This window comes from Andrena cerasifolii, chromosome 14, assembly GCF_050908995.1.
Source record: "Andrena cerasifolii isolate SP2316 chromosome 14, iyAndCera1_principal, whole genome shotgun sequence".
Lineage (NCBI taxonomy): Eukaryota > Metazoa > Arthropoda > Insecta > Hymenoptera > Andrenidae > Andrena > Andrena cerasifolii.
This window is the reverse complement of record NC_135131.1, coordinates 702,410-721,735: the sequence shown is the minus strand read 5'-3', so window position 1 is coordinate 721,735 and position 19,326 is coordinate 702,410. Positions and strand designations below refer to the sequence as shown.

At 37.5% G+C, this 19,326-nt stretch overlaps 2 protein-coding genes across 6 annotated transcripts in view; one reads left to right on the top strand and one right to left on the bottom strand.

Moving 5' to 3' along the window:
* Window positions 1–19,326, top strand: part of LOC143376213 (uncharacterized) — a 233,057-nt gene that overhangs the window by 114,788 nt on the left and 98,943 nt on the right. The gene's annotated exons all lie outside the window — the stretch shown is intronic.
* Tyf (twenty-four) overlaps window positions 1–19,326 on the bottom strand; it is an 81,686-nt gene that overhangs the window by 10,543 nt on the left and 51,817 nt on the right. The window lies entirely within an intron of this gene.

Sequence of the window (19,326 nt, the reverse complement as noted above, 5' to 3'; positions counted from 1 at the left end):
TTTGGCAAAACGTGCTCCGCCGACACAGGACAGTGCAGTGCTATTCAGCGCCTCTAGCGGCTTGTACCAAACTCTTTCTTTTCTGTACTGAAAACTAAAGGTGTTTTACCACTTCATTTGATGTTCTCGGGGGGGGGGGGGGGTTAACTGCTGCATCGCGTGGAGTGATCAGATTTTCTCGTAGACCCTTCTGTTTTTAAATATATAGAAAGATATCTCCAAAAATAGATGCATTTTGGGTGTCCTTTCCCCTCTGATCATTGTTTAAACATATTTAAATCAGAATTAGAATTCAATAATAACTTATCGTTGTGTTCACGAGGGTTCATAGAATCATTTCACGGAACAAGCAACCGAATAACTATTACTATTTTGACACAAAATATGTTCAAAGTTGAAAATTTGAATTTTTTTTTCAAAACCGAATTTCTTGAAAACTGAGGGCGATGATGACATACGGTTTGCGGATTCGTGTTCAGCGCACAAAATTCTATAAGAAACGGCTACAGAATGTTATAGATCAAAATGGCTGTTGCACAGTGATACGTGGAACGGGAACGAGGCGCGTGTGGAGCACAGTTACTGTTCCTCCAGCCCTTAGCAATGTGTTCTCCCTGCGTTGCACAACACAACGCATCCCTCCATATTGGTTTCAAGCAATAAGAAGTGTTTTTACCTTATATTACACGCATCGGAACGCAACAGAAACGAAACCGTTACATATTCTGCGTTTGTCAACATTTTGGTATTTTTCACTAAAATTGCGAAAATTCAAGGCGAGGCTCAGCACAGAGGATATTAACCAATCGAGCAAAAATTTTACACATGTATTACTATCGCGGATGGGCAAATTTATAACGATGCGGTCCGACCAAAAAGTCTTTTTCGCTACATCCTAGTGCAGGGGTGCGCAGGGAGCCGTTTTTAGCGCCTAGCTGCAAGCAAATCGCCTGTCCCGTTGCTAAGGTTAGAATCGGTGAGGCGAACTGCAGTAGTGTACGTGGGTGCTCGTAGGCTCGTAGCGTAAGTACATGTATATAGCTGGGTTCAAGTCCTATCAAATACACGTACACTACTGCAGTTCTCCTCACCGATTCTCACCTAAGCAACGGGACAGGCGGGTTGCTCGCAGCTAGGCGCTAAAAACGGCTCCCTGTGCACCCCTGCCCTAGTTGGTACCCTGGTTATGGAAGTACGTACGGACTTTTATTGGGAGGGAGATTATTGACGTAAGGGTTAACAAAAAGTTACATTTTCAAATATTTATTGAAGGATTTATCTTATTTCAAAAGTCCCAACTGTCTTCCAAATCCTTCATACTTATATTCTAATTTATCGAAATAAAAAAAATTAATCAATTCCGCAACATATCAGAGTCAAGTATACAGTTTTATTGTTTTATTATGCTGCGTTTATAACTGATTTGATACCCGGTGATTTACATAACCGTTACAGATAACGACAGTTCTACGAAACAATGAAAGTAAAACGGAATAACGAAGGTTGCTATTGCATTCCTTAATTTTCGTTGTTTGCAAGATTTTTTTGTAATTTTTTAAAGTTAAAGGTCGAATCGCTACGGTTTAATGTTATTCGATTAATCTGAACCTGTACGCATCATTATATTAGATCAAATGGAACAAAATTAGGGGGATCCCAGGGAAAATTTGAATTTTTTTACTTAATAAATAAGTGGCACCCTAATGTTCACTTCTATTAATCACAGTTTTTCAAAATCATTGTTCTCTCTCTCAGTTCCTGTGGTATTGTAAATTGTTTTCTCATGTTAATTCTAATCAACATATGACACATACTTATTTATTTATGAGTGGGCGTGTAAACGATAACACGAGGTTGGTAGTTTGTTAAAAGACTCAATATCTCAAGAACGCTTAATTTACAAAATTATGTTTTTTGACACGCTGTAAACAATGTCAGTTGTCCAGTATGGCAGGTTTCTCGAATTCGGCTTCACTATTCGAACACCAGTCCCGCGTTATAGCGGAAATGGACTACACACCTGATTATCGATACATATCATACATTTTAGAAATAATAAAAGAAAAAGGATATACGTATTCTTTGTATTTAACTCGCCTCAGGCCTCCGAGAATCGAGGCTCGGAGAGACGTGCCTTCATATAAACGCCCTCGCCAAAGTTATTCGAGCTTCGAATAACCGCTTGAATACAGATACAAATAAAGATGGAAAATTTATTCGAATTTGAAGATGAAACGCCTTCGAATAAAGAAAGTATCTATGGCCGTCGGATGAACTCCCGTCGAATAAACTGATTCATCCGTGGCGCTTTGAATAAAGATAATTCGGGTTATTCGAACTTCGGATAACGGATAAAATAAAGTATCTTTTATTTGATTCGTTATTTAAATAATTTTTTATTTAGATAATGTCCAACACTGGATCGAGTGATGTTTTTGAGATATGGAGAAAGTGTTTTTCTTTCGTTGAAAAATATGGACCACCCTAATCTACATCTCCCAGAAGATTTTGGGAAACAAATTTCCTAAATTCAAGATAAACTCCGCCAAACACGCGAAACAGAGATGAATATGTCAAACGTCAGAAGATAGTTGCAGGAAGGAAATTATATAAGCAGAAGTCCAGCTACAAGTTTACAGTTCGCAGGAGAGCACCGCGTTGCTTGTTTTCAATTTGCACGAGACCGCGTGACATGGTCTCGTGGGTCCATGTGCTATTCACCGATGAGTCTAAATTTTCCCTATGACTACCTCGATGGACTGCAAACAGTCTGGAGAAGACCTGAACAACTGTTATATACGTAATCTGCGCCATTTTTGGGTAAGGCGGATTGTCGTGGAGGATTGCCATGGTTTGGTGTAAACAGCCCGACAATTATAGAATTGGTTCTTATTGAACAAAGGCCAATTAGAAAAATATCCCAATGTGGCATATTACAGATTTTGGAGGACAAAAACGGCGAATGAATTGGCCATCGCGACGACCAAATATAAATCCTATTGAGCAGGTTTCAAATATGTTAGAAATATTTCAAATATGTCAAGCAGAAAGATCATGTAACGCAAACTGTCAGAGAACTTAGGAATGTTGTGCAGGAAGAATGAAGCAATCAGAGCCTTAGAGACACAATGAATTTCATTCGGAGTGGGGGAGACCGGGGCTAGTTGACTAATTTTTAATATTTCTAATGTTTATAAATAGACCATTGGTATTTTGTTGACTTGTTGCACACCAAAAGTTGAAAATTTCATTAGGTAAGGGGGGCCCGGACAGATTGTAAGAAAAAAGGTTTCCACGGTTTTTTCTCGAAAGTGTTTTCCTCGATCAGGAAATAATTTGTGTGATTTACTACTTGCATGTGTGGTAAACTAATTGCGTGAAAGTACGTGACAAAATCTTGGACACTTAGACATCTAGCTTCAGCTTAAACAAATCTGAACCTCTGTTACAATGTGCCTCAGTCCGGGGTAAAAAGTAACAGCATGTGGGGTAAATTGTAACGCATCTGTTTTATTTATTTAAACACAAATATAAACACACATAAACATTTCTAACATATATAAATGAAAAGAGATATCATTATTAAACGTTTTGTATACATGGGTTGCACAATTATTGCTTATTCACTATCTGAAATGCAATTGTGGCAGATATAAGGAATATTTCTGACAGTGCAGCTTTCGTGTGATCGCATTTTACATTGATTGCACATAATCCAACGTTCGTTAGGTTTACTGTTGCTATATGCTTCAGTGCAAACCAAGCAGAAATATTTATCTTCTGAGGAATTATCAGATTCTATCAAAACCTTCCTCTTGGTTTTTTTTACTTTTGCCTTCACTTTTTCTTCTGCTTCTTCGATGCTCGATGGTTCTGTTGCTCTTGTACGGCATCTTTTTCTGGTGTGTCAGTAAGAATAGCAGACTTTCGTTTTCGTCCTCTCGTTGTCGTCTTCCGTTGTTGCGGTTTAGGGAGTGGTTGAACTAATCCTGGAGAAAATGCAGCCTTATTTTGGGAAGTAGGATGAAAATTAGATGTGGATGCATCAGAACATTCCTGGATTACTATATGACTTGATGTTGTAGCAATAGGTTCTTCTATTTCAACTATATGGGAAGACGGAGGTGGTGGTGGTGGTTGAACTGTCACGCTAGCCGGTAAGAAATCAGCGTCGTCAAAAATTTCGCGGTTCAAAGGCTCTATGCCGGAAACTTAAAAACCTTTAATTATGTTGGTAGACGTGGTTGCTAGTGGTAGTGCATCTTGAACCAAAGACGGGACATCGTAAATTGTCATTGATTTTCCAGGATTATTTCGCATCCAGCTATCTTGAGCAGACGATAAATATTTTTTTAACGGACCATAAATACTTCTGTCTAGGGGCTGTAGACGGTGAGAACAATGGGAAGGAAAAGACAACATCACTATCCCATTATTCTTTTGCATGTGAGAGTCGTGGTTGTCCAATAATAAAAGGACTGGGCTATTTTGGGATGGCTTTACGTGCCCAACAAAATGTTGCATAAATGTGTAAAATTCTTTGGCCACCATCCAGCCAGAACCCTGGAGGAGCATCTCTAATAAAATGGTTATGAATTTTTTTCTTGGAAACAGAAATATCGGCGATATAGAATTTCCATTCGCATTTACGGCAACACATACAGTGACAAGTACCCCCCTTTCACTTGAATACCACCGACTTTCTTCATTCCTTTCGTGGCGATAGCTTTACTGACTTTTTGTACAGTTGTTACCCCTGTCTCATTCAGATTCCAAATCTGAGCGGCAGCAAAATTGTGTTTATCTCTGACACTAGCTAGTTTATCAAAAAAGAGAGAAACATTGGCTTCATTAAAATTCGTTGCTCTTTGTAAGCTTATAGCTTCTGGGGTTCGAATAGACAACTCCGTATTTATTTTTAAGAAAAGTTGTCAGCCAATCTTCTCGACCACACTTAGTTCGTTTCCAGGAATCAGGAATTTGTATATCATAGTGCAATGCACACTCATAACCCAATTTACGGAGTTCCTTGGGAGTCAAACCAAAATAAATTTTGGATGCTTTCTTCACATATTCAACTAAGCTGGCTGATTGCTGATCATTAAAAACCGGATTTCGATTGTAGTCTATTTTGTCCAATTTGATACAAGCCTCAGAAACATCGACTTTCTTCACATACCTAGAGAGAGTCATATGACATATATTTAAAGCTTTTGCCACTGAGCGTATTGATTCCTTATTATGTAAAACTCTGTTTAATGCCTCTTCCATGTCTGCCTTGGAAGTAGAACCCCATTCTGTTTTTTTTTTCTTGTATGTTCTCATCCTAAAAGTAACTAATATTTCAGCAAATATCATGTTTGCCTATTCACCATTTAAAGCGGGGTAAGTTGTAACGTGTTACATTTTGCCCCAAGCAGTTTGTTACAATTTACCCTGAGGTCGAATTTTTGCGTTTTATCTCAGCAAACGAGTAACTAAACATCGAATTACTGAAATGCGTACACATTATCATAAACCAATGTCTACTGCTTCGTTTGCGACAAAGAAGCAAAAATTCAAACGGTTTCTAATGACGGTTCATTGAAATAAAAGTGCTAGGACAAAATTTACTTACGTGCTCTACGTACTAAAATTCTAGGCTATAACCACAAAATGGATAAATAACGCTCATTTGTTTTACTCATACTGACGGTGCTAATATCGTCAAGCAGCTCTCGCATGCTGTGGGTTGTCAGATTTGTCGTCCAGAAGATTTTACTTATGTTACAATTTACCCAGTGTTACATTCTGCCCCGGTCTCCCTTATACAGTCTTAATTTTTAAAATTGTTTTAATTGAGTCTAGGTCGTAGTTTTTACTATATTTAGAGCTGTGAGACGAATAAGTCAACGAACCCCGGCTGGGGGGTTAGTTGACAAATATGATGGGGTTAGTTGACTTGACATTTACTTTTCAGTTTTAACCCTTTGCCTGCGAAAGGCGTATGTATACAGGGTGTCCCACTAAGGAATGGACAGCGCGATATCTCTTAAAGTATTGTCGATAAAAATATAAAAAAATAGGGAATTGCATGGTTCGAGGGGGCCCATTTATTAGCGCGAACGAATTTTGTTTCCGATTATTATTTTAAAAGATACGATGGTCAAGTTCGGTTTTTCAAATGGAACTATTTTTTTTGAAGACCTGAGTTGATAGTGCGTTCCAAGACAAATTCAATAAGCTTTAATGTATACACTTTATTTCCACTGGTTTTTAAGATATTGCGCTTGCAAATTTACTGATTTTCACTGCAAGAAACCCCTCTGGAATGGCAAAAACCGGGGGCGGTCTTACTGGCGCCACGGGTGGCACTGCCTGTTGAAGTGGATACTTACCTGCCAAAGGTCTACGCCAGAAATGGCAGGCCCAAAGGCTGGACAATTCTTTTCCGTCAGAAATGCTACTTAGGTAGGTACATCTGCGGTGTCGAGAAGCGCATCGTTACTTTTATTTCGCACTTGCTTCTACGCTCGGATGGCCGGTTCTTTTGGGAGGGATGCAAGTTGGATTGGTTAGGTTAGGAGGAGTGAAAGTTGCTAGACTAAATTTCAACCATAGGGAGCACATTGTATCAGAACCAATCCAACTTGCATCCCTCCCAAAAGAACCGGCCATCCGAGCGTAGAAGCAAGTGCGAAATAAAAGTAACGATGCGCTTCTCGACACCGCAGATGTACCTACCTAAGTAGCATTTCTGACGGAAAAGAATTGTCCAGCCTTTGGGCCTGCCATTTCTGGCGTAGACCTTTGGCAGGTAAGTATCCATTTCAACAGGCAGTGCCACCCGTGGCGCCAGTAAGACCGCCCCCGGTTTTTGACATTCCAGAGGGGTTTCTTGCAGTGAAAATCAGTAAATTTGCAAGCGCAATATCTTAAAAATCAGTGGAAATAAAGTGTATACATTAAAGCTTATTGAATTTGTCTTGGAACGCACTATCAACTCAGGTCTTCAAAAAAAAATAGTTCCATTTGAAAAACCGAACTTGACCATCGTATCTTTTAAAATAATAATCGGAAACAAAATTCGTTCGCGCTAATAAATGGGCCCCCTCGAACCATGCAATTCTCTATTTTTTTTATATTTTTATCAACAATACTTTAAGAGATATCGCGCTGTCCATTCCTTAGTGGGACACCCTGTATATGAAAGGCGCATATATGCGCAGCTAATTCCACCAATATAGTATACGAAAGGCGTACATATACATATACTGTTGGAAAAAGATATGGTACGCAAAAATACTATATTTCCGATACATCGATAAAATTCTACAATTTTAAGTTATTTTTTTAAACTATGGCAACATCAAAACTTTAATTTGCTAATTTAGGTTAGGTTTAGGTTTAATCCTTTTCTTTGGTTTACATGTACTTTCATATATTCTCAAAGATGGCGTTTCAAGAAGCTTCTTAAAACTTACAACTTCTGAACGCGACTTGAAAAAGATATTGTCTATTATTTGTTTGTTTGACTGATATTTAGTGTCAACGTCAAAACTTCTTTCGTTGTAAGGACAGGTTATGTTTATGTATACAAATCCTCAGCCTTAGATCGTTCTTTTGGTTCAACTGCTTCTTCCTCTGCCTCTTTTAATACTTATATTAATAATAACAAAATAACAGCTGGAAAATTAGCCTTGACATATCACACTGTAAAGCATAACATATCCTATGCATAGATCCTACAGCATGGACTGTAATATCAAACTAAACAAAATCATATATTCGGACTATAAAACTGCATTAAACATTCATTTAGGCCGGACAAAAATGGAAGCACTTGTTAATGAGGTTTTAGGATCATATGCCCTCCAAACAGTACTAGATGATATAAATTATCCAGAAGTATATATTCTGTTTGCAGACTAATTCAAGTAATAGGGAAAACATTAAATTATTTCCTTTGGTGGTACAATATTTTAATTTTGAAAAAGGAATTCAAAATAAACTATTAAATTTCTATGAAAATTGTAATGAGTCAGCCAATGGAATGTTTGATGCCATTAGTAACTCCTTATCCATGCGCAACCTTTCTTATGATAGAGTATCTGGATTAAGTGCTGACAACACTAACGCAAACTGTGGTATACACCACTCTCTTTATAATAACATTAAAACTGTAGTTCCAAACTTAGTGAAGGGTAATTGCCATGTTCATGTAATTCATAATACTGTCAAGCACGCAATGAATTTTTTGAATTGCGATATTGAAAATATTATATTAAAAATATACAGCCATTTCTCTGTATCTGCAGTCCGAAGAGATGAGCTTAAAGTATTTGTTGCTGCTGTTGAAGGTGAATGACATGAACTGAAACGGCATGTTGGGACAAGATGGCTTTCCTCGTTACCTTGTATTGATAATATACTGTTAAATTGGGAGGCAATAACTAATTATTTTAAAAGCTTAAGTGATGGTTGCCCAGTGCACATTAAAAATATTTTAATGATTGAAGAAACTGAAGGAGATAATGTAATTCAAACCTATCTGCATGTTGCAAGCGACAGTTTACGTCTTTCAGGTTGAAGGCAATGACACTACGGTCTTAGATGTATATTACAAAAACTTTGAAAATGGCGTTAGGACAACGCAGAAATGACAACTTTTTTGAACTTATGAAAATATTGTTAACTAAATTCCCCTCAGCATATGACAAAATTAAAAAGGATTTTTTATTGTCCCTAGAAAAAAGTTTATTGTATATTAAGAAATGGTTTGATTTTACTAAGACCAGTTGGTTAAAATTACTTGAAACACTTTCGGTTAAAAAAATGAGCTTGCATTAGGGAATTGTGAGTTGCTGCTTGAAAGATTAGGCTTGCAAGAGAAATTAAATATTAAAATGGATGATTTATATTCAGAGATAACAATAGTCAACACCATTTTTAAGAAAATTGAAAACGGTAACAATTTTAAAAATAAGAATACACAACAAAAATGGCAGCATATTTTCAAAATTATAGAAAATGATTTACAAAATTTACATAAGATAATTTCATACTTTCTTTCTATTCCCGCCATTTCAGCTTTTACACAGAGAATTTTTTCTACAATGAATATCAAGCGGCGGGAAGAGAAAAACAGAGCTAGTCTATCTCTTATAAAAAATGAGCTCCTCATACAGAGTGTCCGCGGGAAGACTGAGCAGCTGGATATCTCCTAATGTATTGGAAATAAAAAAAAAATATATATGGCGTTGCATGGTTCGAGGGGGCCAATTTATTAGCGACTGCGGCACGCAAAGGAGGGTATTGTGTTTATCAGGCTATGTATGTATGTCCATGTTACGCTCTAGAGTCTGTACGGATACACCGATTTGGACAAATGAGGTGTCTTTAGAATTGTTTTGACGTTCCGAATGTTATAGGATATAAAAAAAATAAAAAAACATTAAAAAAATTAAATAAAAATTTAAAAAATTAAAAACCCGACTGCTTAAAAAAAACATTTAAAAAATTGAATTAATAAAAAAACATTAAAAAAATTAAATTAATAAAAAATTAAATTAAAAATTAAATTAAAAATTAATTTTTTTAATGTTTTTTTAAGCAGTCGGGTTTTTTAATTTTTTTAATTTGTATCAACTTCAATAGTCGCACTTGCTTCTACGCTCGAATGGCCGGTTCTTTTGGGAGGAATGCAAATCCGATAGGTCCTAATACAATCTGCTCCCTATAGTTTAGAAATTTGGTCTAGCAACTTTCGCACCTCCTCACCTAACCAATCCAACTTGCATCCCTCCCAAAAGAACCGGCCATCCGAGCGCAGAAGCAAGTACGAAATAAAAGACTATTGAAGTTGAAAATTGAGTCTGAATGAGGAAATTGAGTAAATGTTATGACGTTTTAAAACATGAACATTAGTAAGTAGCATTTCTGACGGAAAAGAATTGTCCAGCCTTTGGGCCTGCCATTCCTAACCCAGACCTTTGGCAGGTAGGTATCTGTTTCAATAGGCAATGCCACCTGTAGCGCCAACAAGACCGCCCCCGGTGCTTGCTATTTCAACGGGGTTTCTTCCAGTGAAAATCACTAAATTTACAAGCGCAATATCTCAAAAAACCAGTGGAAATCAAGTATATACATTAATGCTTATTGAATTTGTCTTTGAACGCACTATCAACTCACTTCTTCGAAAAAAATAGGTCCATTTAAAAAACCGTACTGAACCGTCGTATGTTTTAAAATAATAATCGAAAAAAAAATTCGTCTGCGCAAATAAATTGGCACCCTCGAACCATGCAACGCCATATTTTTTAAAATTTTTTTATTTCCAATACATTAGGAGATATCCAGCTGTTCAGTCTTTCCGCGGATACCCTGTATATGCGAATTTGGATATCACACATTTGTTAAAGACAATAAATTGACGAATGATGCAAAAGGCACAAAAAAATACAACATTTAAAAAGCAAGATGTCGTTTTAATTTATTTTGTACCACTGTCTTCTGAAATGTACTATATTTTTTCACAATCTACTATATTTTTTATCACATTTGGCCGCAAAATATTATATTTTCCCGAAAAAAAGTTGGCAACTGTAGTTACATCCCTTGTACGAATTAGAGAACAAAGACAAGACTTCTGTGTGGGCTGGGGGATGCGAAAAGGCGTTCCTTAGAAAAGACTATTGCCACTAGTCCTGTTATGACTCACTTCTTTTGATCTCGAGAGGAGAACTACACTGACGACTGATGCTTTAGCTACGAAATAGAAGCTGTGTTTTGCATCACGTACATTGACGTGTTCGGACAAGAGATCACTTTTATTAAAATTCGATACACGTTTTAAAAGTAGAATATGTATTCTTTAGCAGCCTACTGGAAAGTACTATAACAAAAATTCGGTTTCTTCATAATAAAATAAAAACGAAAGTCATTCAAATACGCAGAAAAAAGGGGGTTCCTAATATGAGACCCAGTTTGTTTTTTCCTGAAATTTATTTTTTCTTTCTTTTTTTATAAAGTCGGCATGTGAAATCTATTTCGTCACTACCGCAGTCTTCGTGGGCCCACCACCGAAGTCTTCACAGGCCCACCACGCCACTGTAACACTTTATACGTACACATAACCCATTGTTCACCTAGCACATCTGAAGAATAAAGACCTGTGCAAAGCAAGCATTCTTTATCATAATTTTCTTTCTTAACCCTTTCGCTACGAGCACCGGATATATCCGGCATTCATCTGATGACCTGTGTGTACGAGCACCGGATATATCCGGCGTCACGGAACGAGCTGCCGATCCTAGCGTCGACTTTAGTCAGCATCTCTAGTAGTTTAAAAAAAAAATTAATAATATTTTTTTTTAGAAAAAGCACTTTCGCGCAAAAGTACGCCGTAACGAAAGGGACTTTCATCATTCAGAACAATTTCTTCTTCACTCTTATCAGTAAAACTTTCACGGGTCTCATATTTGGAAACAATAACATGATAACTACGAAGTAGTTATATAGTTATACTAAGTAGCTAATCAACTGTTATGTACTGCTTCAAAACCAGTATTTATAGTGTCTATGATTGTAATGGCAAAGTATTCTGAAAGATTGGAACCAATTGCTAACATGTTTCAGGGTGTGCAGTTAAATTTTTTAAAAATAAAAAATCACATTCAAGAACAAGCGGAGATTTTTGTAGAACATCGAGAAAATGCTAATTCATACATTTCTGATATAATGGAACATGCCTATAAAATAGGAAAAGATATTGGAATAAGGATTAAACCACCTAGAATTACAAAGAGACAGGTCAATAGAAGTAATCCACCATTCAAAACAACTGAAGAATATTTTTGTCGATCTATGTACATTCCTTATTTGGACTCTATTATTTCATCATTACAGTGCCGTTTTTCAGATGAAAATAAGACTAGCTTTTATTTGTTTGAGTTACCTACTTCTAACATGTTAGACCACGATTTAAAATCCTCATCAAAAATTTTAACTGATATATCTTTAAAGTATGGCATGAAGAATATTGTGGAAGAAGGTGAAGCATGGGTTGAGATATGGAAAAAAGATCAATGAACAAGAAATATAAAATTCAAGACATTTCTTATTGTGGGCTCATAAGGGGGTAGACGCGTCACGTGATCTGGCCGATTTGGCAGGTCGGTATTACAGAAGGTTTTTTCTGCACAGAAATTGTAATATCTATAGATACGCGGCTGCCTGGTGCACGCGAAAGGGAGCTGTTTGCTATTTCCGCATTCCATTCTGAATATGGAAAGAAATTCTCAACCCTTGCGATGTACTTGTAAAAATTTAAACGGAAAGTCTGCTGGTACTGCAACAAGTAATTAAAATTGTAAATTTGAATTACTTGAAACGTGCTTATGCTACAATATTCTACGTTGGCAGTAAGGAATTATAAGTGAAAAATAAAAGTAGATGAGGGGATGTACCCTGTAAATGAAATTTGTTGGGTTAGTCATTTTTTTATTAGCAAAAAACTGAAACAGACCATGAAGGTTGTACACTTATTATAAGATAATTAAACGTCCTATGCAGAAAGCGGTTTTGAACAAACATTATATATATAAAATTGTGTTGGCTGTTGAATTGGACTCGTGAAAATGCGCAGGCTGGATGCGCATGATTATTATGTGGTCCACTCCTCGAAGTGACAGAAAATATAACCTATGTATATGCTATCTAGTATAGCCGTCTTGGCCCAAAAGGGGCGCGCTCTTCCTCAGGCTTTCGCCTATACGAGCATTTGGCTTGCAAGGTGGTATTAACAGTACATAACTAGCGACCCCGCCAGGGCCGGTCGGAAAACGCAGAGAAGGACCACGCTTGACTCCACGGCGTCCACTGTAGGAATTTTACTCTCTGAGCAGGATGCCAGGTCACGAGGAATATAATACATTCGCAACCAGACTAAGTCCCTGGCTATCTTCTGCTCTCTTTGGGGTGCATGCACTCACCCAGGACCACCAGGGACGCTCTGGTGGCCGGGGACGGCCCTGCATAAAATCGCATGCCAGTCCTCATGCGAATCGGGTACACCGGGAACGCAACCGCCCGTACAGGGGTTAGAAGAACCACCTGCCCCTGGTGGGTATATGTATATGCTATATGACAATAAATGTTTAGTGGCTATTTCGTTCTTTTACGAAACATTTGTGAACCTTTTATCATCCTTCCAAAATATTATTATTACGCCGCAACAGTATTTTTGGGACATCGGGTATAGATAATAGGTTATATATTCTGTCACTTCGAGGACAGAAAATCCGCTACTGAAAATGCGCAGGCTGAATGCGCGTGATTATTATATGGTTGGCTCCTCAAAGTGACAGAAAATATAACCTATATGCTATACCCGGTTTCCAAAAGATACTGTTGCGGCGTAATAATAATGTTTCGGAAGGATGATAAAAAGTTCAGAAATGTAGCGTAAAAGAACGAAATAGCCACTAAACATTTATTGTCATATAGCATATACATAGATTATATTTTCTGTCACTTTGAAGAGCCAACCATATAATAATCGCCCGCATTCAGCCTGCGCATTTTCAGTTGTCCGGTCGGCGTCATGGAAGGGGTACCTCCTCCACCCTGCATTTGTGGTAGTTGAAACGATATTTCTGAGCGCAGTGAAATACATTGGTCACAAACATTTCAGATTTAGATGAAACTTGGATATGTTGTAGTCTTTACGGATATATAAGCATATCTCGACGGATTTTTCAAAATGTCAAAAATTGTGGATCTTACAGCTCTTTGAAATATAGTGTTAACTTTTTTTCAAAAAATTATAACTGTTGAACTAACAAACTGATCAAAATGAGCTTTTCGGTTGAAATTGTAACAATGAAGACATAAGAGTACATAATAAAAATTATTTCACGGAAAAAAAAACAAATTTTTGATCATTTATTTTGCAATTGTTCTGAACAAATGCCATGTGTTAATAGCGGGGCACTATTTAAAATTTTGAAAAATAAATGAGGGTATAGTCCTGTTTGTCCCTTTTACGGACCCGTATTCAGAAATACGGGCACTTTAAAATTGGCGAAAAGAAAATAAATTGAATGTGACGCTGTGTCGCCCAGCACCGGCTCGACAAATTCAATCATATGGTATACAATGACTTTCAAGGCCACGCAAGGTTAGGAATTAAAGAAATAGATAGTTCCATATTATAGTACGCACGGCTCAGCCAGACGAGCCGGTGCTGAGCGACGCAGTGTCACATTCAATTAATTTCCATGCAATCAATTCTAAAGTCTCCGCGTTTCTGAAAACGTGTCCGTAAAGAGTATGTAGTAGGCCTATATCCTCATTTTTTTCTTCAAATTTTGAAATAGTGCCCTGCTAGTATAAAATTGCATTTGTTGAGAACAATTCCAAAATAAATGGTCTAAAATTTGTTTTTTTAAGCGTCATAATTTTTATTAGGTACACTTATTTCCCTACTGTAAGCACCCAAAAGCTCATTCTGACCTGTCTCTTATTTAGTTCAACAGTTATAAGTTAATGAAAAAAGTCAATTCCCACAATTGTGAAAATTTTGAAAAATCCTTTCAAATACGTTTATATATCACTAAAGACTACAACATGTACAAGTTTCACCAAAATCCCAAATGGTAATTCGTAAGTAATCAAATATTAAAAAGGAGACACTGTTAGTTACACGTATTCAGTAAATTCTGTCGCATCGTCCCTCGGTTTGAAATTTAATTTGTACGATGTAGGCATAGGTATTCAGCGAACAGTATTCTCCGATGCTCGCGGTAGCTCGCGGTTACTTTGTAGCTGTCGATGGGTCGTAAAAGAGAAGGATAGAACGGGGGTCATAGCAGCCGAGAGATAAAGCCAGCGCGTCGGTCTGCTAACACAGATACACAGCGTTGCCAGCAACATTATGCAGGACCACTTACTTAGCGGAAGGGGAACACCTACAGGGGTGGTGGTATCGTGTGCGCGAAGACGTTGCTGACGCACACATTACCACCACTTATGGTAATACGTCAGCAACGGGTGTTCCTGTCCGCTAAATAAGTGGTCCTGCATAATGTTTCTGGCAACCCTGCAGATACACAATAATTTTTAAATATCAATAACGACTTAACTTTCTTACTTTTAATTTTTTCTGCATAAACATTTTTTTCAAATATTAATAACATTTTCCTGATTATAATGAGAGCAAACATGATGCAATGTCGAATTTTCTTTTCTTTCTGTTCAAATTCCTTTACACTGTGCCCTGGATTTCACCAGCCGATTGTAATGCAATTTAAACTTTACGCTCTAAACAAAAACTTTTTCCTATTTTCAATATAGTTGTTTTATTTTTTTTTTAACCCTGTCTGCATTTTAAATATTAACTAAGGGCTATTTAACTTAGGAGATAGTACCGTAAAGGATTGCAAAAATGATCAGGGAGTCAAATGTTGATTGATTTGGAGACTTTTCCTTGTTATATGTTCTATACAATAGTCGGAAGAATAAAAAAGAATAATAGTAAAAGCAATATTTCAAATAATTACTGTAACATCCATATTTTGAAAATATGAAATTAGTAAATCAATACTTCCAGTATTAGTAAAAAAAGTTTCAATCTCTCTTTTTTTATTTCCAATAATGTGGCCATATAATTATTACATAAATTGGACAGCGATTTCAAGTGATGTATGTGTTCCAGTAAAAGCGTTAATTTAGTAAATATATAGAATTCCCAGCATGTAGTTCCTAGTCAATGTATGCCTAAAATGCATATTAAAATGCCATATAACCTAACCTACAATCGTACGAAAATACATGCATTGACTGCATCACGCTTTTACTGTGGCACTGGCATATGTATCAAGATACCTAACTCTTTAGTTTTGCTATGATTCCACGTTGTTAGTCCTCCCGAGAAGGTGCCATCTCGTATCCACTACCTGAACTAAATTTATCACGTGACTTGCTCTGTATTATCGTCAAAATGGCGGACCTCGTATTTGGGAATGCAGTTACGAGAATACAGGGTCAACGTTTTATCCTGCAACCCGCGCTCGCGCGAACAGGCAAAATGGCAACAGCGCCTCACGGACGTATTCCACTACAACCATGCACCGTCCCGGCGTTCGTAGAGCTGCCAGCGACCGCTGGACAGCAGTGATGCCCGAGCTTCGAGAATTTTGGGATGGTCTCTTTCAAATTAACGTCGCAAAGAGCTATTCAGAATTTCCCGGCCCGGGTTGAAAAATTTCGGGCCTTTTTCGTATAACTTTTGAAGTATAAATAATTTAAAATATTTTACAATTCCTTAATTTTTTTCTATCAATTTTTTAACCATAAGTGTTGTAAAAAGCTTTTGCAAACTGTTTATTTGATACTGTATTTAATTCTGTTTTTAAAATTCGTGGTGTTGGTAAACAATAGGCTAGTTGTTTCTGTATCATTACTTTCAGAAATTGGGAAATTAAATTTTTATTTAATTTTGTGTTAGTTCTGCAGATCTCAGAATCTACTGTTCTGGTTTTCTTTTTATGATTTTATCCTTAATGCAGTGCATACCTAGATCAGACGTAAGGGGTAACTAATGGGACGTGTCTTTGATTGTAGCGGTGTTTGAATTTTTTTTCTAGAATTTTTGTGTCTGAATGTTTTAGCTACACAACGCCACGCATATACCGGCTTCCGTTAGTTTCTTTTTTTGGAATGATGCGCCATTATTGTGGCTTTTACACGCAGATGGCGAAAAATCACTCCGCACAAGGGTGTAGCGCCGCGATCAACCCTGACGTAGCTAAAAAATTTTAAATTGAGACGGGTACGAGATCAGTCGACATTATTTTCAAACCTCATTACAGTAATCTGGAGTGAGAGTGGTAAACCGATCATAAAAGCGGAGCGCGCGACTCGATTACCTGGGGCCGGAAATTCCCAATAGCTCTTTGCGACGTTAATTTGTAAGAGACCATCCTAAAATTTTCGGAAGTCAGGCATCACTGCTGTCCAGGTAGCTGGCAGCTCTCCGCTGGGCCGGTGCATGGTTGTAGTGGAATGCGTTCGTGAGGCGCTGTTGCCATTTTACAAGTTCGCGCGAGCGCGGGTTGTAGGATAAAACGCTGACTCTGTACATTGTTCGTCCTGATATGAGCAGATTTTGAGCTGGGTGAGGTCTTATTCGCAAGAGGAAGGTTCAGTGCAGCACGATCTGGTCATCGTTTGAGTCGCAAAACTCTTTTAGTGACCTAAAAAATACTTGGATCCATGCGGGTGTATTTTGTCGATTTTTGCTCTACTTTGAACACTCATATTATCAGATATCAACACAATCTCGTCGAACCATGACCAGAGCGCGCTGCACTGAACCTTCCTCTTTCGAATGAGACCTCGCCCAGTCCAAAACTCGCTCATATAAGGGCGAACAATGTATTCTTCAAAACCCATGTTTTGGGCCAGATTGTGTCGGTATACAGCGCGCTGCATTACCCGTGTCTACCCCCTTAAGTGAAACTACATTCTATCCAGCAGTTGAATTCGCCATCAAAATTGGGTTAACACTACCAGTAATAACTTGCACAGTTGAAAGATCATTCAGCACTTTGCTCTGGACTTTGCTTGATGAGTGTACACAGATAAAAAATTTCTGATGAAAACAGCATTAATTTTATAGAGAGGGTAGGTAACAGGTTTGCCCTTCAACCAAGGAGGCTACAATTACTTTTTAATATTATTATTTAATATTATTTAAAATCTTATTTATATAAGATTTTTATTTTTTTTTCTTTAATCTTTATACACTCCTGGAAAAAATTAAAAGAACACTATAATTTCCGGAAAATTTTGGTCATTTTCAAATAGCTGTATCTCCGCGAAAAATGGTCGCAAAAAGTATTTAAAAAAAGCATTTTAACGCTTGAAGTCTCTAGTTTTTGAAACAATGACTCAAAACTTTTTCTTCGTCCATTATGATACTGTTTTATCAAGATAAAGCGCAGGAAACAAAGTTTCAGAAATTTTTGCCTAGTTTGGACGTGTGCACGGGCCAATTTTTTTTCAAATAAATCAAATGGGGGGCTCTTATAGAGTAAACATTTCTCTTTAATTTCGTTTTTTTTTCATGCGCAGTGAGGAGTAGGTCCGACCGCGCATGCGCCCACTCGTGGCGCGGTTTGGGTGGTGCTAATGCCAGTTATTGAAGTACAGTTTTCGTCATTGCAAAGAGTTTGGATAAAAATGTTTTTCTTGCATTTTTTAAATCTTTTCTTTTTACTAAAATGACGTTGAACTAAAAAAAAGTGCAACAATCGTTCAAAAGCCACGAGAACAAAACAAAGGGTTTTACAGAGAAACATAACGTAAAACAGGTGATCCTTCAATTTTCAGACCATATCGCATATTTGACCATCGAGGACATACGGAAAAAAATCTGATTGGTCCGGCCTTTTGCACAGTGTTTAGTGGTAGTCTTAACTCGCAAAAAACGTGGACACTTGAATGATTCTCTGATTTTCCTTGAAGTGGCATTATGCTTACCAAAAAAAAAAATGGTAAATATGTAATATTTTTGGGATCATTTTAAAATGGATTTTACAAAATTGTTTTTTTTATTTAAGGCGGGGATCTAGCATTATATATGCGCTATAGTAAAGTATAGTTCCCTATGTATAATATGTTGTAGTGCATTTAATTTTCTTTACATATTAGTTTGTTTTATTCCAAAATTCGGTCTAGTGTTGGAATTGAAAGTTAATTAGTTAACTCATGTTTTCCCTATACTTTGCTATATTGTGTCTGTCTATATAGTGCTAGATGCGAGTCTTAAAGTTTGTAATAATAAAGAGTTTAATTTTGTTTTTTCAGTACCTACTATATTTTTCTTTACCGTGATCCCAAAGTTGCCCCACCCCCACCCTCTAGAAAAAATCTATGGACGCCCTGGATTTTAGTCGTTCAGTAGTTCTGTATGCCATTACGGGGTCATTCAACTTTAATCGGCCGAAAAAGTAAAGTGTTTTTAAAGATTTTTTTCTCAGTAAATACAACATATGTGAGCCGGGCCTGCGTCAAGATTTTGCGAAGCGGTTTTCGTGCTCACGGTAAGCGCTTGCGACCATCGCGCACGCTCGCCGCGCACGCAGTGTTCCATCTCGCTTCCCCCCCCCCCCCCCTTCGGTCAGAAAGAAGCGAGAAACGAACACTCGGAATTAGGGCTCTGTTCACGATACGGGCTCAACGCCGGTCCCGCCCAGCGAGCCGCTAACGAGGAACTACTGTACTTATTTCCCCGCTCTTCGTTCCCACATCTGAATCTTGCGATCATGCTTTGATTTCTGCCTC